The sequence below is a fragment of the Lissotriton helveticus genome, chromosome 8 (genome assembly GCF_964261635.1).
Source record: "Lissotriton helveticus chromosome 8, aLisHel1.1, whole genome shotgun sequence".
Taxonomy (NCBI): Eukaryota; Metazoa; Chordata; class Amphibia; order Caudata; family Salamandridae; genus Lissotriton; species Lissotriton helveticus.
Window position 1 is genome coordinate 797,883,087 of NC_136069.1, and position 24,808 is coordinate 797,907,894.

At 46.7% G+C, this 24,808-nt stretch overlaps 1 protein-coding gene across 1 annotated transcript in view; it reads left to right on the forward strand.

The window, feature by feature from the left end:
- The window catches only part of UBAC2 (UBA domain containing 2), an 811,088-nt gene that overhangs the window by 570,538 nt on the left and 215,742 nt on the right, over positions 1 to 24,808 (forward strand). The gene's annotated exons all lie outside the window — the stretch shown is intronic.

Genomic DNA, 24,808 nt, shown 5'->3' on the forward strand with positions numbered 1-24,808 from the left:
TCAGTAACAAGTTACTGAATCGCAATTTGGGCTTTGTACATACCAAAAAGTAGTTTTCCGGTCGTAAACTGGCTGATTCTGCAAATTGGCGCGCTTGCGACCAGAAACATCCTTTGTACATGAGGCCCTATGTTCCCAGTGACTTAAGTGTGAAATTGCATGCTCTACAGGATTATTATCTGGAGGTATTTGGGTATCAGTTAATGAGAAGACAACTTTGGCATTTTTGCAGTGGGAACAGTGTGGTGTTAATCATTTATAGGTCTCCAATCAAGTGTATTTGTCCGTAAAATTATCTATTTTGGGGTCCTTGCCGACAGGTCTTCCTTATCTGCCTAGCAAATCTAGACATGGAGCAAATAGTGAAGCAAACCACACACGAGGCAGGGCATATACTTGATGGGATCTTCATGTGTAACAAATATACCCGGGCACTTGAGATTTTACCTGTACCTTGGTCCGACCACAAGGCAATAATATTTACACTAGAGGTAGGGAAAAACGTAGAGACACCAGCATTTTGCCGCAAGCAGTCGACCTACCCTGATTGGTCGAAAACCGATGCTTCAAAACTAAAAGAACAGCTAAGACTTTCAACCCCAGTTTTGGATATTGATTGCAGCACAGCCACACACCAAATTTCGAATTGGATACACGTAGCCACGGAAATAGCAGTCCCTTATAAAAACAAACCGTCTAGGCGGATGACCCCATCCCAACCTTGGTTCTCTCATACACTAAAATTACAAAAACAGCACTGCAGAAAGCTCGAAAAAGATGGAGATCAGCACACAAACAGGGACCAATAGAGGAATACAAAACCTCTCTAGCCATCTATAAAAAAACTAATACTGACCGAAAAAAGCAAATACTTCACACAAAAAATAGAAGATGCAAAAAATTCTAGCAAATAACTCTTTTCAACAGTCAGAAAATTAACTAGTATAAACAACTCCATGCCCACAGAAATGAGCTCAGACTTTTTGCAATATTCTGGGCCAGTTCTCTGCAGTATATGATTCCTTTAAGGGATCTGAGGCGGTCATACACAAGCAGGTCGATCGACAGAAACAGGAGCTTCCACCCCACATACAGGACCACTCCTTCCACTTTCAGCCACCGTCTATGGAACAGATCCTCCAGGTGGTTAGATCAACAAAATCTGGTGGTACATCCGATCCTTGCCCACCCAAGGTGATGCACCTCTTCGATGACCTACTGAGTGAGCAATTATGCTTACTTTTCGCTGAAATAATTAAATCTAAACACTTCCCCGACCTTTGGAAAACAGCTTCAGTACTACCTCTACTCAAAAAATCCAATTCAGACCCCAAAGAACCAGGAAATTACAGACCGATTGCAAGAATCCCATTTGCCTCGAAAGTTCTTGAGAAGCTTCTGAACAAACAGCTGTCCCAATTCCTTACAGAAGCAAATATATTAGATCACTCACAATTCGGTTTCCGTGAAGGGCACGGAACAGAGACGGCATTATTGATGGCAACAGAGGAGCTTAGGAGTATTCTGGATGCCAGGGGGAAGGTCACCTTGATTTTGTTAGACCTATCGGCGGCCTTCGACACGGTAAACCACAACACTCTCCTCGTTTGTCTTGCGGAGGCTGGAGTGCACAGGACAGCCCAGTCTCTGCTAGCGTCTTTTTTATCTAACAGGACCTTTACGGTAGAACTGGGAGAAGCCAAATCTAAAGCCTTTAGATCCCCTTGTGGGGTGCCCCAAGGGTCGTCATTAAGCCCCACTCTTTTCAATTTTTACGTGGCACCTATGGCGGCTATAATTAGGAACTGTGGCTTTCTCCCAGTTTCATACACAGACCACACTCAAATAGTGGTCTCAATCGCAAACAATGCCCTAGAGACAGCTTCCAGGTTCAAACACTGTATGGAACAGATCACTTGCTGGATGCAGACGAACTGCCTCAAGTTGAACGGAAACAAGAGTGAAGTGATGCTGTTAGGTTCCGACCTGCAATCATGGTCCCAGGATTGGTGGCCAGATAACCTAGGTCACTGCCCATCTCCAGTGCACAAGGTAAAGAATTTAGGTATGCTCCTCAACAACAAACTGTCCTATGATGCACAAACTAACAAACTGTCATCATCAATCTGGTTTATCCTGAAAATGATCAGGAAACTCCTACCGTTCATCCCCCTGACATCCTGCAAAACAGTAGTCACAATGTTGGCTCTATCAAGACTGGACTACGGTAATGCGCTTTATGCGGGGATCCAGACTCAACACTTAGCAAAACTCCAACGCCTACAAAATGCAGCAGCGCGGTTGGTGCTAGACATACCCAAATACGAGCCAATAGCTCACAGATTGAGATCTCTGCACTGGCTCCCCATTAAAAATAGAATAAAATGTAAATCCTTATGTCTGGCCTATAAAGCCCTCCATGGGGTAGGCTCGCAGTTCCTAAAAACCCACCTGGAAAAGTATCAGCCTACTAGGTCCTTGAGATCAAGCAATCTAAAACTGATCCAGATTCCAAGATACAAACAGGTCAGGTGGGAGGGAGAAGCTTCCTGCTGTATACAGCAAAGGCTTGGAATCAGCTCCCAATTTCAATTAAAAATAGCCCCTCGCTACTCTCCTTTCGGAAAGAGATAAAAACATGGTTGTTCATCTCGGGCTAGTTTTGTTTATGTCCAGCAGTTTGGTCCCGTACTCTTCCCTTAGCACCAAGACGCCCATGGGCATTCGTTGCGCTTTATAAACCCTCAAATCAAATCAAATCAATCAAATCAAATCACTCCTGTGCTGACGACAAGTTCCCCACTTAATTGTTCTCCTGACACACTGCCCCTGGCAGTGAGCCAGTTTTGTCTTGCTGCTTTTTGTAGCTTCACTTTTGCAGGACCTCTCGGCCTGTGGTGCCCTGATAATCACGCCATAACTGTCTACCAGATGCCCCTGCTGTCACTCCATTTGGTGCCAAGTTCTCAGTGGTTGGTACTTCACTCACCCCATTTGAGTTCATATGAAAACTGGTTTACAAATATCTGACAGACTGGAGATTTTAAAGTTTTTTTCAGACTCTATTTTGTTATATCTTTTTCAGACTGCTCTGCACTTCTTTCTGTTTTTCTCCCAGGCCCTTTTCAAATCTCTCTATCCTGATGAGGAGTCAGTTATTATTGTGGTTTGAAACACCGTTAACATCAAACATACAAATGTTGTTGCATTTCTGGTTTGATTTGTGACTATGTAATCATTAGCTGTACAAGCATAGACTCTACAACTGTATTCATACATTTTCTTGGCCTTCTTCTCTTGGCATTTTATATTATCTCATTGAAATGTGTGAATCACCTGGGTACTGAGCATGTTTGTTCACTTTGGTCAGTTTGAATTAAATTACCTTTTTGTCATAATATTTTTGGTTTTGTATTAATGAGTTTCTGTATGATTTATGTTGAGACATTTCATGCCTGTATTTTAAATGGACTTCTTTCTCAGGAACCTTTTTTCTAATCAATCTGAATGCCTGAATAGTGCTGTTTTAGCAGCATACGTTCAAATGGGGGTCAACACATCCAAAAAGTGTAGGAGACACCCCTCTTTCAAATCAAATTTTAAGGCAAGAGCCAAAAGGATCCTTTTGACTGCAGCGAAGATGAGATCTTACTTTAGGGAAAGACTCTGGGGAAGTCGAAACAGCAAATCCACTTGGAGGAAACTTGGATTAGAGGTCCAAGCTCTCTTGGGTGTCTTGCGAACGTGACAGATCTCAAAATGAAAGTTTTGAAAGAAACTAACTTCTGTGACACCTCCAACACTGTTTTGAAAGTGTATCCTTGTACAGGTTCAAGAAATAAAGCCAACTTTTTTGCGGAAGAAGTTGCCGTCCTGGAAAGTGGAACAAGAGCAAACATTTATGAAGATGGGCTGCACGTAGATCAACCATTGAAGCCCCACTCACCCAGTGCTTTTAACTAGCTTGGTTGCAAGTTCTTATTCAACATAGGTCTTGTGACCTATGACCGGGACGCCCGTACCTTTTGCTGCACTTTCTTTCTGATGGGGGACCGGGGTCAGGAGGCCGGACCACGGTTCCCAGACTCTCTCGCGACTTGCGCAGTCACCGTCAGCCCGGAAGAGGCTGGGCTGGGCCACCCCCCTAAGCCTGTCTACTGTCTTGTGTAAGCAGCCATTACTTAATAAAGTACTGTTTTTAATTCTGTCCCAGATATTTCATCCTCTTTCTTTCGCCTTGAGAGTTGTGGCTAGCCGTGCTTACCTGGCTTTGTTTCTGCCTACCTATTTGTTGCTGCTTTTATTGGCCCACGTTATTCCAACCAGGCTTGTAGTATGGGCAAGAGAAAGAGTGCCTCAAGCATCTCCAGCACGTTACTTCCCACTTTGGCTCGCTCGACTTGCGACAATTACCTAACTCGGGCTGTGGACATGGTTACTAATAAAATGTGGCTGGTGGAACGTCACCTCTCACTCACAACCAAATAGATCTCTCATATACCTATTGATCAAGGCTCTGTGAGCTGTTATCAATGCAGAGTGTATCATTAGCAACAAGCCCAACTGAAGCGTCAATGGGCCACGTTTGCTCCACGGAGCTAGTTCAAAATTTGGGTGACGGTCTAGATTGCCTGGGGGCTGGGTTCCCTACACTAGGAGGGGGAACTGAGCCGGGTCCAACCAGTACAGAGGGTGGCAACTAGTTTTGTGATTCTGAGGGGGAGAGTGGCCCAAAAGCCAAGTGTTGGAGGAAAACTGTCAAATAAACTAAGTTTAAAAACTCTGCCACAACTAGCAAAATTGCCTCGCGCTATAAGGCTGGTGATGAAGATCTTATTGGGGATTCAGAAGTGGTAAATGAAAACACCTGGAGTAAACTGAGCAAATGTATAGTTGATCTTTTGGACTCCAAGTTTCGCCCTATCCTCGAAAGTTTAGCAATAATTGAATCCAAACTGGTGAATCCCTTGGATTCCAGGACTTCCGTTTGTACTCAGTATTTGACCTCTGATCTTCCCCCTACTATGCCTGTCCAGAGCAGGGTTGTACTTCATCCATATGACAATTTAACCGCAAACCAACCTGCAAAACAACCGATAGCTCGTGCCCCAAGTTAGGTCTCTTTACCTGTGATAAATGTTCCCCCAACATCTGCCCCTTACGTTGTTGCCCTAACTTATGTCCCTAGGATCACAGAAGACAATATGGAATCCACCAGAGGCCTAATGAATAAATCTATCCATTGGTTGAATAACAACGTCGCTGGCTATTGGGACCTATCAAAAGAGATCTTGATGGCACGACGAGTGAGGGCCATTGGTGGTGGGGGATATGGGCTCAGTGGGGATGTTATTGTGGTCAACATCCGTAATCCAACGGTTGTTCAGAAATACTGCATAAAGCAAGTATGCGATTGGTTAAAACCAGCGCTATTAAGATAGTCCCACTTGGCTTTTTTTATCAGTACCTTGCGAATCAATCTTGTACTCATGGTAGTCTTATTCCCTGTATGACTGTGTTGCCCAGACCCCCCCTCAAGTGTCACTCCCTTTGAACAATATATTTTCTACACTGGCCAGGCTGGAAGATATAGATTGACGGTTTAGGGAGGAGCCCGTTCGCACCGGTTCCCAGGAGGTGGGCAGGGTATTTGATAGTCCAACTTTTGTTTCCCAAATGCCCCCATTCTTCTACAGAAACCTCTGCCCATGGTTCTGGGTTTCCTGGAGAAGGGTGGGACCCCCTACAATATCAGTTCCGTTGCCCAAACAAATATTATCCTCCCCCAGAACCACTTATATGTAGGACCCTTTGTTCAGAATATTGATGAGGCACCTGTCAGTTTCTAAAAAAAAAGTATTTTTATTGGTATTTTACAATACAGTATATATCACAAATAACATGAATGGACCACTGCCTCGTAAACATTTTAACCTCTGCTGCCCACTTGTCTATCACTCCTACACAGAACCCTACCCCCTGGAGGGCCAGTGCGAGCATACGTTTGGATGAAGGTACAATAGATAATGCGTGCTTGAACTTTTTAAGCTGGAACATAGAAGGTCTAGCATCAAAAACTTTGATAGATGGATGGTGATCTTTCATCATGAATTATGATACAGTATTCATGCAAGAAACATGGGAGACTAATGACATTGCATTTGATGGGTTTACATGCCTTAGCTTACCTGCTACCCCATCTTCATCGGGCAGAGCCAAAGGGGCTTTGTCGGCTTGGTTTAAAGTAGATATTGACAGTTCCATTGTACAGCTATTTCAGGAACAGGGGGAGGCGCAGGCCTCTGCCTCACTTGGAAAGACACCCATAACCTATATTTGGTAAACTTTTATAATAACAACTTCTTTATCAAGGGTGACCTTCAAGGTCTATTTGTGTTAATTGATATGCTTGTGGAGAGAGAGGCACGAGTGGAATGCCCCTTTAAGCTGCTGGTGCCGGGGGACTTAACGCAAAATTGGGGCACCCTCCGTCCCTTTCTCCAACAACATTTGATCCATTTTCTAGCGAGTCAGATTATAATGTGATGGATGCTAGGGGGTGGGTTCTATTCTCCCATCTGTCAGGACGGGGCATGGTCACTAAGGATCCTAAATCTACTGACCAATACATTCCAACCTTTATAGGGCGAGGTGCAGGAAGCACTATTGACAATATTTTCGCCACCTGGTGCCTGTTCCCACTTATTAAGGATTGTGAGGTCCTCATTCAGTCCTATAGTGACCACAATCCTATTTCTGCAAAGATAGTACTACCACATATCCTACAAAAGCTCAAGCCTCCGCCTTCCCAGGTTTAATCGACTAAGGAAGCAGGGCGTAAGCTGGTATGGCGAACTGCGAACATGAACAGCATAATGTCGCAGGTGTTCTCCAATAGTTCCGCCCTGGAGCATAGCTGTAATTGCATACCCCGTCTTCCGGCATGTATCCTATCTGGTTTCGCAATTCTCCTAGATAAGATCAAAATTCTGCTTTCTAGACCCATTATCCAGTCGCATCATCATGCACAATCATGGTTTGATAATGCCTGTAGAGAATCCAATAACACCCTATGTAGGGCCTTAAAGCAAAACCCTAGAGACCAGATCACAATTAAGGAAAGTAGGAAGTTTTATAAGCATGCCATTAAAATAAGAAAGTCGGCCCTGAAGGAGGAGAAGTGGGATTCTATAGTGGGCGCATCCCATTCTAAAGACCCGCAATCCATCTGGAGAGCAGTACGGTCTGTTTTATCCCCCACCTTACCAGCTGATAAAGTAACTGTCCATATTTTGGCAGAGACATGGGTGAAACATTACGCTGGTTTGTATTCCACTGATCTTAGGGCTGTTGATGCCTCAGCACAGTTGAATACAGTGTGCACAAATCTTGTTTTTAAAGAAGAGGAGGTCCTAAAAGCAATTGTTAACAGCAAAAGCAAGAAGGCTCCTGGGCCAGATGGCATTCCACTACATTTATTCAAGGAAGATACAGTGTTCTGCACCCCGGTGCTTACTTCATTTTTTTTTTTTTAAACTGTTTTTATTACAAGATCAGTGAAATTGGCAAAACAGACATTAATCAATTACATTCCATTATTGACTTAGCTCACATTCCTCTTTTAATAGATCGTTCCATAAGTCTGTGTGTACCCTTTTGCTATGTCAGTACCTCGTACTAATGCTAACTCCCTCGTTAGTCCCCTTCTATCTCTTCATCTGAGCTATCTCCATCTGATTCTGGCAGCGGAACACAAATGTCCCCTCTAAAAGTATTCCATGCCGCCCATATCTTATTTCATTTCCGTGGGCACTTTCTGGTGGCGTACACTGTACGTTCAATTATCATTGTTAGGTCCATGTTTCTGCACCATGCAGACAGTGTCGGTACCTCTGCCGCTCCCCATTTCTGTGCAATGTCTCTCTTTGCAATTAGTAGACCTAACGTAGTCCATATTAGCCCATAGCGTGTGAGGTCGTTAGGTTCCCATATGTTTAATAAACATCTTTTTGATTCTGGTAGGAGTGATGTTTCTGTTGCCTGTGATATAGTGCGTAGTACCTGTCTCCAGTAGTTAGCTATTATTGGGCAGTCCCATATTGTATGGAAAAAGGTCCCCTCGTCCCAGCAGCCTCTTAAGCAAAATGGGTGTGGTGTTCTCTGTATTTTATGTAGGGTTGTCCTAGTATAGTATATTCTATGCAATATTTTAAGTTGCACTAATCTCAGTCTGGTAGAGATGCCCACTTCCTTAGGTGATGCTAGGGCCTCCCTCCACTCTGGGTCGTCCATGTCAGCTACCTCTGCAGTCCACCTCTCTTTCAGTGTACCTGTGGGGTCTGGCAGATTGTTAAGTAGTTTTCGATATGTGAAAGAAGTGGCACTTTGGGGCATATGGCCCGTCAGTAGTCGGTCCTCTAGCGGGGAGGCTTCAGGGATTTCGGTATCTAGCGGGAGTGCTGTTAGTAGGGCGTGTCGAATTTGCATGTACCTAAATTTTTCATTTGGGCCTAGGTTATATTGCTGCTGCAACTGCGTAAATGGTATCACTGTTCCCTTATCCCATAGATCTCCCACTGTGGAGATGCCTATGTTGTCCCACTATGTGAAGCCCTTACTCCGCCGCAAATGTCCTAATGTCTTGGTGTCCCAGAGTGGGGTCAGTTTCGTAATCACCCCTTTCCAACCCAGTTTGGCCTGTGCCGCATACCAAAGCAACGCTGTATGTTTAGTAGGTCCCACTAGTTTCGCGACCAGACCTCTGTTGTATAGTGCCGCTAGCATGTTATTCGTTCCCAATTGCGCCCTATCTGCGCTGTATGCTGGGTCGTCATGTGGTATGTGTATCCAGTGGTTTATGACTTTGAGTTGCGCGGCCCAGTAGTACAGTTGGAGATTTGGGAGCGCTATCCCCCGTCATACCAGCTATTGTATAGTTTTGTCTGAGCTATGCGGGCTGGGCGGTTGCCCCAAAGAAGAACTGAAACCAGTGCTGCCACTTGTTTAAAATAGCGGGGAGGGATCAGGTCGGACGCATTTTCAAGGGAATATAGGAACCTAGGGAGGGCCTTCATCTTGTATAGTGCTGCTCTGCCGGGAAGCGTGAGGGGTAGTGATGCCCAGTGCCCCACGTCTCGCTTTAGCCGCTCTAGTGGGGGAGCTAAATTCTTAGAGAAGAAGTCTGTTGCGGATTTAGTGATGTGTATTCCTAAGTATTTAAACGAGTCTTCTGTCGCCAGCAGTGGACACTCTGCCGAAAGTATTGGTTTCGGACCCTTTAGGATGTACATAACCGATTTAGACCAGTTTATTGTGTAGCCTGAGAATCTTCCATGGGTGTTACATATATTAAGTAGTTCTGGTATGCCGCTCTCTGGCTCTGTGAGATAGACCAACATGTCATCTGCGTAGAGTGAGAGACGGTCTTGCCACCCCTCCTTCCAGCTGATCCCCTTTAACAATGGGGTTCTTCTAATTAGGGTTGTCAGGGGTTCCAGCGCTAGTGCGAATAGCAGCGGTGATAGGGGGCAGCCTTGACGTGTACCCCGTGTCAGGGTTATCTCCTCTGATATGTGGCCATTAGCCGTCACTCGTGCCAACGGTTTAGTATATAGGAGTCTCACCCATGCACAGAATTTAGGGCCAAAACCCATGTGTGTTAAGACTCCAAATAAATATTTCCACTCCACCATGTCAAACGGCATTTTTGCGTCTAATGACAATATTACGGCCGGTTACGCCAGATCCGCGGCTCGAGCTATTACTCCCTGCACTCGTCTATGGTTGAGGGCTGTGCTCCTGTGGGGCATGAACCCGGATTGATCCGGGTGTATCAGCTGCGGCAGATAGGCTACCATTCTATTTGCTAATAGTTTTGCTAGGATTTTGCCCTCTGCGTTGAGCAATGAGATTGGGCGATACGATGTACACTCTGTTGGTGGTTTATCAGGCTTTGGGATCGCCACTATCGTTGCAATACGTTGGTCCAATGGAAGTTCGGCCTTTTCTAAACTCTCTTCATACATCGCTAAGAGAGGGGGGCCCACCGTTTCCGCCATTAGTTTGTACCATTCTATAGGTATTCCTTTTGGTCCCAGTGCTTTTCCTGATTTTACCGAATGTATTGCGGTTTGGAGCTCTTCGAGCGTTAGGTCCACTTCCAACTCTAAGGCCGTTTCTGGTGTAAGGGTGGTCATCTCAATGTGTCCGAGGGTATCTCGTATGGCTGTCTCTGTTAAGTCTACAGTGGGGGAATATACCTCCCTAAAGTGATCTGCTAGGATGCTTACTATGTCTTCTGGGTGTGATGCTAGTGACCCTTCCTTCGTTCGTAGCTGCTGTATTCCTCTTACTCCGTCCCCTTTCCTATCTAGCCAGGCCAACATTTTACCTGCTTTGTCCCCTACGTCATACACTTTTTCTCTCGTCGCCGTAATATGCCCGACCGTCCGAGTTCTCAGGTATTCTCGATATTGCTGCTGGCAAAGTTTTAGGGTATGGGCTGTGTCTTGGGTCGGGTCTGCCGAGTGTGCTGTTTCTGCCGCCAGAAGAGCCACTTCCATCTCTGCTAGTTCCTTTTGTTGATCCAGTTTATACCCAGTGACTGACGCTATCGCCTGCCCATAATATTATTGCTGAGTCTACTGAGGTCGTGTTTTCATCGAAATAGAGTTTGGTTGCTTTACGGAGTGTTTTTTTTATAGTCGGGACCGTTAGGTACCCCGGGTATATGGGGTATAGGCGTCTGCAGGGTTTTTCTCGACATGAGAGTGTAAGTATCATCAGGGAGTGATCCGATACGCCTCTAGGTTTTATGTCGACGTCCTCGATATTTTGGAGTCTAGAGTCCAACATTAGGAAGTAGTCTATGCGGGATAGACTGTTGTGGACCGCAGAGTGGTATGTATATTGTTGAGTTTCCGGGTGTGTGTGCCTCCAGATGTCTATGAGGCCCATTGCTTCTAGAAACCCTCGGGAACGTGAAGGCCCAGGTGTCTGTGTTCTAGTGGGGAATCTGTCTAGTGTCGATGGTGGTATTAAAGCTTACTTCAGTTTTTAATTCTGTTTGCAGTGAGGGAGTGCCAAGGTTGTGACGTTCATCCATTATAGTGCCTGTATTAAAAAAAAAGATCCTAAATGCTACCGCCCGATATCCCTTCTGGATTCCTCTGTCAAAATATTCGGGAGAGTTGTGTTAGACCGCTTACTGGACTGGATTAATGCCAATAACATTCTTGCCCCCAGTCAGTATGGGTTCAGAAAGGGTCTTGGCACAATCGAACCGACCCTCAATCGCCATCTTATTTTGGCAAAATATAAATATAAGAAGGGCGCTTCCACTCACTTGGCATTTATGGACATGACCAGTGCATTTGATTATGTTTCCCGCTCTAAGTAGTGGGACACCCTAGTAAATATGGGTGTTGATGCGGGTCTGGTCTTCTTCTTAAGGCTTCTCCATTGTGATCTTTCTGCTTCAGTCCGGTTTGGTGGTGCTGGAGAATGTACAGAGCCATTGAGGATCAAGCGCGGGGTGCACCAAGGCTGCGTCCCTGCCCCAATCCTATTTCTTCTTTATACCATCGACCTGGAGAATGCCTTAGTTTCAGTTGGGGCTGATGTTCCTCAAGTGGAGAATAAGGCTGTGCCCGCATTACTATACACTGACGATGCAGTCCTTCTGGCAAGGACTGCGAACGGTCTTGAAAAAACTTATCATCAGCTATGTTCGTTTCATGAAGGACCTGGGCCTAGAGCCAAACTATAAGAAAACCTTTACTACTATATGCCGCCCTAAAAATACTGACTTCTACCTTTAGTAAGGTAACATAAAACAGATTTTATCTTCTAGGTTTGTGAAGGTTTTATTATTTTTAGGTAGTTTATATTTATCAATAATGATACATTATCAGTAGAGCATATAGGGTATAAGGAAAACAGTGCTCTCATTGCTAATATGGTCTCTTATACAGGTACAATTCTTATTTATTATTCTCCAAACATCATGAGAGCTGAGTGTTATTTGTGTGTTCTATCCAGTGAAACGCAGTGTAAAAATACATGTTTTAGTTTGTAGCTAAAGAGGAAAATCAATATGCTGGGGGCACTCAGAACATGTCCTTGAACTTGAAAGACAGATGAAGGCTTTGCTGATAGGGGCCAGCAAAGGTGAGCTATTTAGGGCTGGATACTGTTTCTCAGTAGCAGAAAAAAATATAGGATTTGGTTAGACTGCTTCCCTACTGTGTTTTTGTATTATTTACCTATGCCAATGTCCTAATAATGATTGCAATAACGATTTTTTACGTATTGTTCAATACCAGCTTAGTGATTTGTAGATAATTGATGATTTGACGATTTATTGGGGGGAGGATGTGGAGCTAGACCGGTAGACCTTGAAGCTGGGGAACCAGGTTCAAATCTCTGCATGGACGTTCAAAATACTGTGATTCTGGACAGTTCAAAGAACCCTTCATTTAACTAATGCCTGTAAGGGAACAAAAAGGAAAAACAACCCACACTGCCTAGACCGGCAGTAACTAAAGGGGGCTGACCTATTCCTACACAAGTATGGGTTCAGAAGGCTGAACCAACTTTGGATTACCATGCAGACTAACCAATAGCAAAAGCAGACAGATCCAAAGCACGTTTCTCTTTATATGAATTTGATGTATTATCATGTATTCATTTTTTAGGTGATATAACCCATATGAGATCATAGCTGGACCTAACAAGCAGAAAGTTAGGGTGTAGAGAAGCAGATTACTTTTATCACTATGTGCTAGACACTTACGCAGGTCATTATAGAAGAAAGGCTAAGACCATTTATAAACTCTCATTATAGAGGGGTCTGAGGAGGAAAAATGGTGTTATAAATAAGGAAAAAGTATTTGTGCTCAAACTGAACTGACCTTGTTTTTCCAGCAGATGCCTCACCTTAAGACTATCCTCTAGAACCAGAATCTTTTCCTCAACTCTAGCTCTCTAGCTTTGTCATATGGCTTCAGCTGCGACTCCGCCCATGATATTACAATATCAGTGTACATTAGGTGCCAACCCGTACACTGATGTCTGCTCATCTATTTCCACGCCTCATTAATGTAAGTGAGGAGCTCTTCTTTGTCCACTAAAAATTAAATTCATTAGCTTTTTGAGAAGTGACTAGGTCAAATATCTACAAGGATTTAAATCCTTTTTGCAGCTACTGTTAAATGTCCCTGTCGGACCCACATGACATCTACTTGTCGTGACTGGGCTGCAGTCATGCCTCCACAACCTGCCTCTCGTGTTCACTGATATACCGAAAGGCCATCAGGGAACAGGAGTCCAGGCTATTTTTAGCCAATACCGTCAGGGATAAACCACAGTGTTTCACTTCACATAAGTCCCTCGACAGGGAACGATCTCCCAAAAGTTCATACCACAAAAAACTCTATAGGATGTAGAAATCCCCTTCTTCCTAGACATAAATGGTCCTTCTTCCAGGACCATTTAGAGTTTTTAAGCCATTCCCTGACCCCAGGCTCTTCCTTGTTGTCTGAGCCGATTCTGTCAGGCTATAGTTGAATTGCCTCGGACACCTTTGGTACCCACTGTACCACAACCTCCAAGTCTGGGACCACTCCTACATACTTGGCAGTTCTGGCAACTACAAATCTGATGCCTTTCTATTCCACACTCCTAAAGGATTTGCCTAGGTTCTGTATAAAAAGTCAGTGCCATTCAATGTGCTGCACCCCCATTGTGTGGCTCCTCCTAGAACACTGGCTGGCCTACCCTCTACATGGCAAATGCCACATGTGTTTTATGCTGCTTCGTACATGCACGTGGGAGCTAACAAAATTGACTGTTAATAGTCTACCGAACTATATGAAAAAACCCTTGTTTTGACTCTTTAAAAAAAATTCTGAAGTGGGGCTGGATTAAATAGACCTGTCCATGGGCACAGTTATCAGCGTACATCATCATGCTTGGATGAATGCCATGGAATTCTCCCGAGATCTCCAAACCACATTCCTGGATATGTTCTTTGATGGCAGTGGATATTCCGCAAGAAGGCAGACTCCTTCCTCGAACGCTTCAAGAATAGTAGATACAGCCCCTTGCTGGGCTTAGTGTCCACAAAGATACAATTCCACAATAGTATATAAATGTTGAGGCAATTCCAGGACACGACAATACAGGCATTCAGCCCAAATACCCCAACAGATGTACAGCTTTTTTCATGGTAGAGGTGCATCTTCAGGGCCCTACTACCAACAACAGCAGGAGATCCAGTCCCCCCATTTTCTGATGGCTGTGCAGCCTCAGAACCTTTCTGACTTACTTTCCCCCTTCCAGCCTTTCCCTGCTAATTAAGCCACCATCTTCCAGTAGGGGGATCTCCCATTTTTCAACCTCTTGGTAAACTATCACAATGGTTCACTAGGTCATCCAGCTAATCTGCAAGGGTTTCATCCTACCATTCGTGTCTGAACATCTGGACCACCCTGTTTCCTTTCTACTTGGACATGTTGTCTGACACATGCCTTGATTTTTGCGAGAGAAGATCTTGCCCTACTGAACAAAGGTTTAGATGCTTCCTAACAAATGCTAGAGGTGGCGCCTCTAACAGAAAGGGCATGGGTTTCCACTCCCTTCAATTCAAGGTTCCTAAAGGAGGAAAGGGGCTTGAGACACATCCTTGAACTCTTGACCCTCTTCATTTGGCAGGATAACTTCAAGATGTCATCCCTAAACCATCTTCTAATGGCTGTTATTACAAGGGATTGGCTAACCTTCCCCACCCACTGACATTACCTGAGGTTCACAGTGGAGTCCCAGTACTGTCAGTTCATGATGCTCCTTTTTGGATTAATGGTAGTCCCCCATGTTTTCTTAAGTGTTTGCAGTTGTGGAGTTTTCACTACGGAGGGCTGGTAGTCTATATATTCCAGTGCTTGAGCACATGTCTGGTGAAAACACATGAAGAAACATCTTCAATGCACTGTGATCCTTCTCCCAGACTTGGGTTTTACAATCAGCACCCAGAAATCTTATCTGCATAGACTAGAACACTGATGTGCTGTAGGCTATTGAATCTACCACACTCAGCAGGACAGATTGGATCATCAGCTTTTTCTGGACTTTGATTGAGCCAAAAAGGCAAGGAAAGGACCAAAGCACCATTTCTTGTTGGCTCATCCTCTGTTTCAAGATCTGTTTTGCATTGCCAAAAAAAATCATCTAAAGGGAATTTGTGACCATTCCACTGGGTCTCTTGTGGCATCTACTTCTCTCACTAAAGCTGTTCAGTGGTTGACATTTGTTGGGCAGCCACGTGGTCACACTTGTATAATTCTGGCAAGCATTAATGTCTCACGGCTCACGTATGCAGTGGCAGTTATTTTTTACGAGACTACACTACATGATTTCCTTGGATAATCAACACTATTGAATCCCACCTCTTGGAGGGTAGTGCTTTGGGACTCATTCATAAGGTAAGGAACCTTCAAGAAGATGTGTCTGTAGGAAGAAAATGTTATTTCTGCTGGATACAACATTTTCCCACATGTTCCTTACTGCCCTGCCTTTTATCCAAGAGTTGGTACCATGAGTAATAAGATTCCAAGGCAAACATCATAAGTTCTGTTAAGGTCTGTCATTGATGCTCTCTCAGTTCCTCTGCGCACACAAGAATGGGGTATTGAAAAAGTACCAGGAACTGATACAAACACAGCAGTTGGTGCATAATGTACTCCAGCATCTTCACGTTTAGCAGAATGGCAGCTGAAACCACATGGTGCTACATGGCAACACTGGAGAGATGTTGCTGAGGATACGTTTCTGGATTATGTCTGGTGCCTGTATGATATTTTAGGTAAAGCAGTGTTCCCAACCAGTGTTTCGGGGGCCCCTAGGTGTCCACAAAGCCTCCTCAAGGGGTCTGCAACTAACTAGAAAATTAAATGATATTAACAGATTAATCAAGTGTATATAAATTAAGAATCTTAATGTACAACTGGAAATTTTAAAAACATACTATAAATGTGAAGGAATTTGAAATTGGAGGCTAAAAATTAAATTAGTAACCTCAGATTGATTCGTGGGAGCAGTGTAGGTGCATCAAACACAATGTTGTACGGACGATGAGTAGCCTCAATTGAATTTAGAAAAGCTCCAACCTTTCTATTGAGATTATTTTTATTGTTTTTTATTATCTGTTTCCAAATTAAGTAAAATGTGTAATCATTTGTTTATTTGTTTTGATGAATGCTTTTTGGTGTATTTTGTATGTATTGTTTTTCGATTTAAATCATCGAAAATAATTAGGCCGGGCCCTCAGCTTCCAGTAATGACTCAGTGGGGGTTCCCCGCAATCCAGTAATAATTCAATGGCAGTCCCCGGGTTCCAGTAATGATTAAGTGGGGGTCCGCAAAAATCAAAAGGTTGAGAACCACTGAGGTAGCATCACCTTCTCAAAAGGCTTCATTACTTTCTTTAAAATTTAGTGGTTTCAATAGTTTGGAGTTTGTTAAGGGTTCACTCCGAATGGGCTAGCTTAAGTCTCCCTGTAATGGTTCACTTTTGGGGTCTCAGTTGCATTGAATTTCTGCATCACACTTTAACAGTGGATCTGCTCAGTTTGTACAGCACCATCAGGCCACAATATTCTTTTAGGTTTGACCTCAGTGGTGCGCAGTGTCGTTTTAGGTTGACCTTAACTTGTGCACACTAGTGGTGGCAAAATGATGCAGGCGTTTTCTTAAAATGATTTTCTTAAAATGATTTTGCTAGGCAATTTGCTGAGTCAAGGCATTTATCAGGGTAAACGAAGTGACGTTGTTGTGCTTAGGCAAAACATCCTTCTGCTGGTGATGTGCTTATTGCAGCAGGACAAGCTCAGTTCCCTCAGCTGGCACCGAGCCGCTGCCCCTACAATAAGTGCGGCTACACACAGTCCCATGGATACGGCTACTCACTGAGTAACTGGTGTGCTTCCCCTGTACTTTGGGGCACTCCAGCTTTCCAGTGGTGGTGCAGAACAATGCTGGCAAAAAGGGCTTGCCAGTGATGCTCACTTGGGTGGGGAGGTGTTATTGCTCATTACTGTAGGGCCATTAATGTGCATCTTTCAACCTCATTGCTGAGTGGACCCTTAAATGTTCCTTGCTGTGTGGGACCTTTAAATCTGGCACTGTGTGGGGCCATTAAAGCGGATTACTGTGTGTGACCTTTAATGAAGGTTAGTTTGCGGGGCCATTAAAGCAGGCTGCTTTGTCCGGCCATTAAAGTTGATTGCTGTGTAGGGCCATTAAAGTGGGTCACTGCGTGTGGTCACTAAGGCATAAATCTTGCCCACATAGGCCTATTTTGAACACCCTGACCCAGACCTCCTGCTGCATATACTATTTGAGTCCATTCATGCATGTAATTTGCCTGGTCCATTGATGCAGGTTTCCAGCAAGGGGGCAGTGACACAATCCTGTCTGGGTAAAATTAATACGTCTTATTGTCTGGGGTCATTGAAGAGGACAGATTAGGGAAATAAGATCATGGTAAGGAAAAATCAGAATCAGAGCCCCTTTAAGACCACTGAAGGGTGCTACTTCTCTAGTTTGGGTACCAGCCAGTCCCTGTCCCTCCTCCCCAAGGGGAATAGAGGTGAACAGAGTTTGAGTGGGCATTCAAAGGACATGGTGGAGAATGTTGCTTAGCTTCAGGGGTTGCCAGAATGTGATAGCAGCGATCCCACAGAGAGACAAACTGACTGGGTTGTTCCAGTGATCTGAGATGAGAGACCCTCCCTTTGTGACTAAAATGTAGGTGACTCTTGTAGCCCTCAAAATAAAAAGAAATGAATCTGCTCCCAGATGTGGTATGGTTGACTAAAGGAGTTAAAACTGACAACAAATCCTACTGCGCGATAAAGCAGTCGCCATTAATTAGCCGTTGTCAGAGTACAATATGGTACATGATAAACAGAAACAACTATGAGAATAGTCGAAACTTAGTAAGTTCCATCAGTACACAAAGGGTGCACCACCACCACAGCACAGCTATACTCTTGTTTGCATGTATAGTCAATCAGGAGCTAAGGCCCATAAAGTTCACGTTGTGCGGAGTGGCCCATATCCCCCATTACTATGCCTTTGCATTCATCTCTCTTGGGTCACTAGTGCTTGATCATGTTATTCATAAAGTATTGATGTGCCAGCAGGTACTTGCAGGGCTGCCACTGGCCTGAGGCGTTGAGATCCAGACACTCTTGTCACCACTCCATTATGGCTTAAGCATTGAGTGATCTAATTTTACAAGGCCTGAAACGGGTGTGATGGTTCCCTGGAGGTATGCTGGTGCTGACTGTGGCGTGGAGGCTTGGTTGTCCATCATGGGGTCTAGCATTGGAGGGTAGTAAATACGCAGCATGTGGAAACAAACATGGCGGATCTTCTAATGGAGGTGACTGGAGTTAATGGAGAAGCTCCAAATATGTAAGTTATTCCAAATGATACAGCAGATGAGTACAAACTGGGAGGACGCTGGAAGAGAATGGGTGGGGTTCTTCCTCTTGGTGCCCTTGGCATTGTAACGACTGGAGATCGGATGGGCTTGGAAGGAAGAGGTTATAACCGCGACAGCCATGGTGGTCTCGAGCCGCCTACCATACATAGCGTTTACCACAACGTGCTCTTTGTAGCTGCGCGCGAAAAGTCCACCAGTCACATAGTCGAGGAAGCCCCTTGCAGCTGCTATATGTGTTCAAGTGAAACCATTAAACGGACATCTTGCATTTTCAGTGTAAACCCATGCAGCAAGTGAAGGAGCGAAATACATCTTTTGCTTTTTAACCAAAGACTTGCTTATTATTTTTGCTCCAAGACAGAGAAGCGGCGATGCCTAGAGAAATGAACAGGCTGTAAATTCATTATCGTTATCCTTTATTTCGGCCCATTTACGGCCTTAAAAGGTGCACAACACACTTAAAAACAAAATAGGCTGTTAATTATTTTGGATTTATTCGTGTTTCGTGTTACAGTCCTGGCGTGGGGTTTGTCGATTTCTCTTTTTCACACTTTCTACAGACCGACAAAATGTTGCTCGTGCGAAAGATAGGCGAATATATCAATTCAAACAGAAGGATGTTTCTTTGGTTTTTTAACACACTGTTCCTGTTTCTGAAAAGGTTAGGTCGTTCACACGTTGGAGGAGTTTCCTGTTGACAGATGACAATCCTGCGCTTATCAGAACTTTTCTGTGTGCAGGGTGCCAACGTGTACAAAAAAAACAGACGACTTTCGCTGAAGCGAATGTCATAAACGTTAAGCTAAATATAGATCAGTAAATCCCTTCCCGCCCAAAACGTGTACGTAGAAACTAAGCAGCGGCTGTCACGAGTCCCAGTTTCACCCGCATTCTAAATGCATGCCCATGTGAGAGGTATACTGCTAGTTAAACTAATAATCTTCAACTGCTTTGCATAAACGAGACCCGGTCCTTGAGTGATTTGTAGCTCTTTATTAGACGATCTTATGCCACCTAAATAAATATAAGATACTCAAACACAAGGACTTAGACACTTAAAGGGGAAGTTTCGGTAATTTTCCAAGAAGACATACGTCAGCTGGTTTCCGGAGACCAAGCCACAGGGGCATTTCACTTGAATGCTATAAAGACGTGCTCTTAAACCTCAAGGTTAAGATTACGCTACCACCCACCAGACCCTTGTTCAAACAGTTTTTCATGGTTTCATGCAAATGTTGCCTACTCGTTGTAATGTTCAGACCGCACGTTTGCGGTCTAGTGTTTGAGCGCACGTAGGCGTGCGCATACGCGGCGGCGTACCACGCCGCGTTCGATATAAAAATAAAGGTGGGCGTGTCCCCGAGTTAGTCGGGACCACGCGTAGACTAAGAAGTGTGTCCGCGTGAGTCTCTATCCTACGCGCTGCGTGCCAGCGCACTACCAGGCCAAGTACAGGCCTGACAATGGCGACGAGGGGTGTCTGACCCCACGCTGTGCTACGCGCAGCTCCACCCTGCCGTGCGGTGCCTCTGCCGGCCCGGCCCTTGCACGCGGCCCTGACGGCCCCTGATGAGGCCCTGCCTGGGACTGATGAGGAGCGGACATAGCGCTCGATCCTAATGCGCCCCGCAGCCTGTGCTCCTGACGTCTCCTGCCCCGGTGAGAGTGGCGACTATTGCGAGGGGGTGTCCCCGCTGATCCCGTGGGCCGCGCCACGTGTCCTCCTGGCGCCAACCCTGCAGGTGGTGGCACGCCCTGCGCTGGGGTGGTGCAGCTTCTAGGAGAGAGAGGTTTCCCCCAGGCCAGCCCAGGCCGTCCGCCCTGAGTGCCCACGAGAGGGAATTTGCCCTGCACGCGCCAATATGACGGCCATTCCCCCCATCGAGCCCTTTGTGGTCGACGGCGCGCCTGCGTCTCTGGCGCCCAGGTGGAAGGATTGGACGGAACGGCTGAATTTCTACTTCGAGGGTGCAGGGACGGCGCGGGACCGGCGCAGAGCGCTCCTACTCCACCTCGGTGGTAAGGATATTCACCGCATCTACAAGACGTTAACGGAGGCCACGCCGCACACCTATGTCACCCTGCTACAGGCGCTCAACGCCTACTTCGAGCCCATGGCCAGCAAGGACTACGAGAGGTTTCTGTTTCGCCAGGCCAGGCAGGAGGCCGATGAATCTCTTGATGCATTCCATGGGAGGCTAAGGGAACTCGCCAGCACCTGTGGTTTCAGGGATGAACAAGAAGAGATACGCGGCCAAATAATTCAAAACTGCTACTCGTCGGATCTCAGGGTCAAAATCCTCCAAGAAGATGGCAAACCCCTGGCCGAGATCCTGAAACTAGGCCGATCCAAGGAACTGTCGCGAGCGAGAGCATCACACATGGAGGCAGCATTGCACAGGCCGGTGAAGAGTGAACAGGTCAATGTAGCAGAACAAGTGAATGTTGTCCGGCCCAAACAACGGCCGTTCGGAGGAAAGAAGCCACAAGACCGGCGAAAAGAATGTGGATATTGTGGAGGCACACCTCACAGAGCGAAAGACTGCCCAGCAAACGGCAAGAAGTGTGGCGCATGCGGGCGGATGAATCACTTCGCCTCGGTGTGCCGATCATCCAAACCAAAGCCGGAAGCAGCACATGCCATCAGGGACAGCCCGGAGAGCGAGGACATGGATGACGACGTCCACGAGTACCCCATACACTATGTTTTCGCCATCGACCACCCGTCCAGGAAGAAGAAGCGTCTCCCAAAGTGTCGAATAAGAGTGAACCAACAAGAAGTGAGGGCCACCATAGACACGGGAGCCTCCATAGAGCTGATGGCAGCAGACGTGTACAATCAACTGCGTGACAAGCCAACACTGTGTAAGGCGAAGATACGAGTATTTGCCTACGGACAGAAAACTCCAATACCACTCGTCGGGTGCTTCCAGACGGAGATCGGCCATCAAGGCAAGAAAGTCCCCTCCACCATCTACGTGACAAAGGAAGGAAGCGGCATGCTGCTAAGCGGGAGGACAGCCGAGGAACTGCGACTCATCTTCTATGCCATGGCAGTCCTGGAGGATGAACTAGAGGCCATTTTGGAAGAGTATGAAGACACTTTCAAAGGCATAGGATGCCTCAAAGGCAAAGAGGTATCGCTGCATATTGACCCCTCCATCCAGCCAGTGGCCCTCCGACACCGGCGGATAGCGTTCCATCTCCGGAAGAAAGTGGAAGAAGAACTCGAAAGTCTGGAGAAGCAGGGAATAATCGAGAAAGTTGAGGGGCCCACGCCCTGGGTGTCACCGATTGTGGTGGCGAGAAAACCCAAACAGCCAGGACAGGTCCGCATATGCGTGGACATGCGCCTGCCCAACGCGGCGGTGAAGAGGGAGCGTCACCTGACACCCACCATCGACGACATCCTGAGTGAACTCAATGGCGCCAAGTGGTTTTCCAAAATGGATCTTCGCTCAGGTTACCACCAGCTGCCCCTACACCCTGATTCCAGGTACATCACCACATTCTCCACACATGTGGGCCTACGGCGATATCGCCGCCTCAATTTCGGCATATCAAGCGCGGCAGAAGTTTTCCAGAATACGATACGTGAGGTGCTCAGCGGACTCCCAGGTGTACTGAACGTCAGTGACGATCTGCTAGTATACGCCCAATCGGTGGAAGAACACCACCAGAGGCTAAAAGGGGTCCTGCGTAGACTCAAAGACTCGGGCCTCACCCTGCACCGAGAGAAGTGCCAATTCCTCCGCAACACCATCAGTTTCTTCGGATACACATTCTCGGACAAAGGCATCGCTCCCGATCCGGAGAAGGTCAAAGACGTACAGGCAGCTCCCGCTCCTACCAACATCTCTGAAGTGCGGAGTTTCCTTGGGATGGTCAACTTTTGTGGACGGTTCATCCCGGACCTCTCCAACATCACTCGACCTCTCCGAGAACTCACGAAGTCATCCACACCCTGGCAGTGGGGTGAAGAGCAGGAAGAGGCATTTCGCAACACAAAAGCAGCTCTGTCCGAGGAGAAGACACTCTCCTACTTCGACCCGTCCAAACAGACCAACATCGCTGTCGACGCCAGTCCGTTCGGCCTAGGGGCCGTCCTCACGCAACGCCAAAATGGAGACGACTGGGCACCGATAGCATATGCAAGCCGGTCTCTCACCGAGACAGAACAGAGGTATTCCCAGATAGAACGGGAAGCCATAGCGATCCACTGGGCGTGTCGGCATTTTCACATGTATGTTTATGGACACCCGTTCACTGTCTCGACGGATCACAAGCCACTGATCCCGCTATTCCGGGGGTCGGTCTCCAAACCACCCCCCAGGATTGAAAAATGGATACTGCAGCTGCAGGAATATGACTACCTGCTGGAGTTCAGACCGGGTGCCTCCAACCCTGCAGATTTCCTCTCACGACACCCCAGGGCGGCCACCCCAGGAGAAAAGGAAGATGCAGAGGATACAGAGTCTTATGTGAACGCAGTGGTCGAGAGGTCCAGGCCGCTCCCCATGAGCCTGGACATGATCATCGAAGCCACCAGGAATGATGAAGTCTCCCAACTGGTAGCGGAAGCCATACGCACGAATGAGTGGAAAGCTCTCCAGACGTCGCTGGGCAGGAGAACGCCGCAAGCGAAAACCGCGTTGGAAGCATTCTTGAGAGTCCGAGACGAACTCACCGTGGACAGCCTAGGGTGCATACTGAGGGGTCCCAGAATAGTAATGCCTTCGTCCCTCACCCCACAAGCCGTAGCGCTTGCGCATCGAGGACACCAGGGAGTGGTGAAGACAAAAAGCCGACTTCGGGCAAAACTGTGGTTTCCTGACATGGACTCACAGGTAGAGCGAGCCGTCAAGGAGTGCCAGTGGTGCCAAGCTACGGGGCCATCTGAGAGTCCACCCCCGATCATCACCGAGGCTGGCCCAGGGAAGCCGTGGGAACAAGTGAGCGCTGACTTCGGTCACTTGCCAGATGGGAGGCACATGCTGGTCATCATAGATGACTACACCAAATATCCAGAGGTGGAAATTATATCATCCCTCACCGCAAAGGAAGTAATTGCTAAATTTGAGAAGACAATTGCGACACATGGTATATTCGAGAGAGTCAAGACTGACAATGGACCCCCCTTCCAAAGTCAAGAGTTCTCAGAGTACCTCACCGAGTGGGGTATACACCACCGGAAAATAACACCCAGGTGGCCACAGGCAAACGGAGAAGCAGAGAGGTTTATGCGTACCTTAAATAAAGTAATCCGAATCGCCCATGCGGAAGGAACGTCTGTAGAAAAGGGAATCTACTCATTCCTCAGAGAATATAGACTAACACCACACCGCACCACAGAGGCGGCACCGGGTCCATCAGCGATGGGACGCATAATCCGAGACACCATTCCGAATCACCACACCTGGCACCCCACTGAGGCAGAGTCATGGAGAACCATGTCCAACAGGAAGAAATCTAACGATTATGCCAGTTTCCGGCGAAGATCCAAAGAATCATCCATTGCGGAAAACGACCGGGTCTATGTCAGAGACAGGTATCCCGGGAGCAAGTTCCGACTCCCGTTCGAACCGCAACCATGGACTGTCACGAGCCGCAATGGGACAATGGTCACTGCTCAACGAGGAGGTGAGTCCGTCACCAGGAACGTCTCGTTCTTCAAAAAAGCGGCCAGCCCGAGCACGGATCTGCCTGACACCGAGAGGAATGGAGAGTCACCTGGTCGGCCAGAAGTCACCCAAAGTCCGCCGGACGGCGCAGATCAGGAGTGGAATATCAGCCCGGCGGGGGAAACACGTGCCTCTGCGACACTGAGTACTGCTACACCAGGGTACTCCCAGAGTCCACAGAGCCCCAGAGCTCCCAGCAGTGAACCACCCCGGAGAGTCCTGTTCCGTGGGGAAGCAGCCGGCTATGGACTAAGAAGAAACCCGGTGCCCAACTCCCAGATGGCGGACTATGCAGTGGGCTGAGGACATTTGCAGAGCCCAGAGACTGGTAACAGGCCGGATGGCCATTGTTTTTGCTTATGTGGTTTGATCTCCAAGAAACTACCATGTTTTGATAATGTTAATTGTTGGTCGCTTACTAAAGGTGGAAAGGAATGTAATGTTCAGACCGCACGTTTGCGGTCTAGTGTTTGAGCGCACGTAGGCGTGCGCATACGCGGCGGCGTACCACGCCGCGTTCGATATAAAAATAAAGGTGGGCGTGTCCCCGAGTTAGTCGGGACCACGCGTAGACTAAGAAGTGTGTCCGCGTGAGTCTCTATCCTACGCGCTGCGTGCCAGC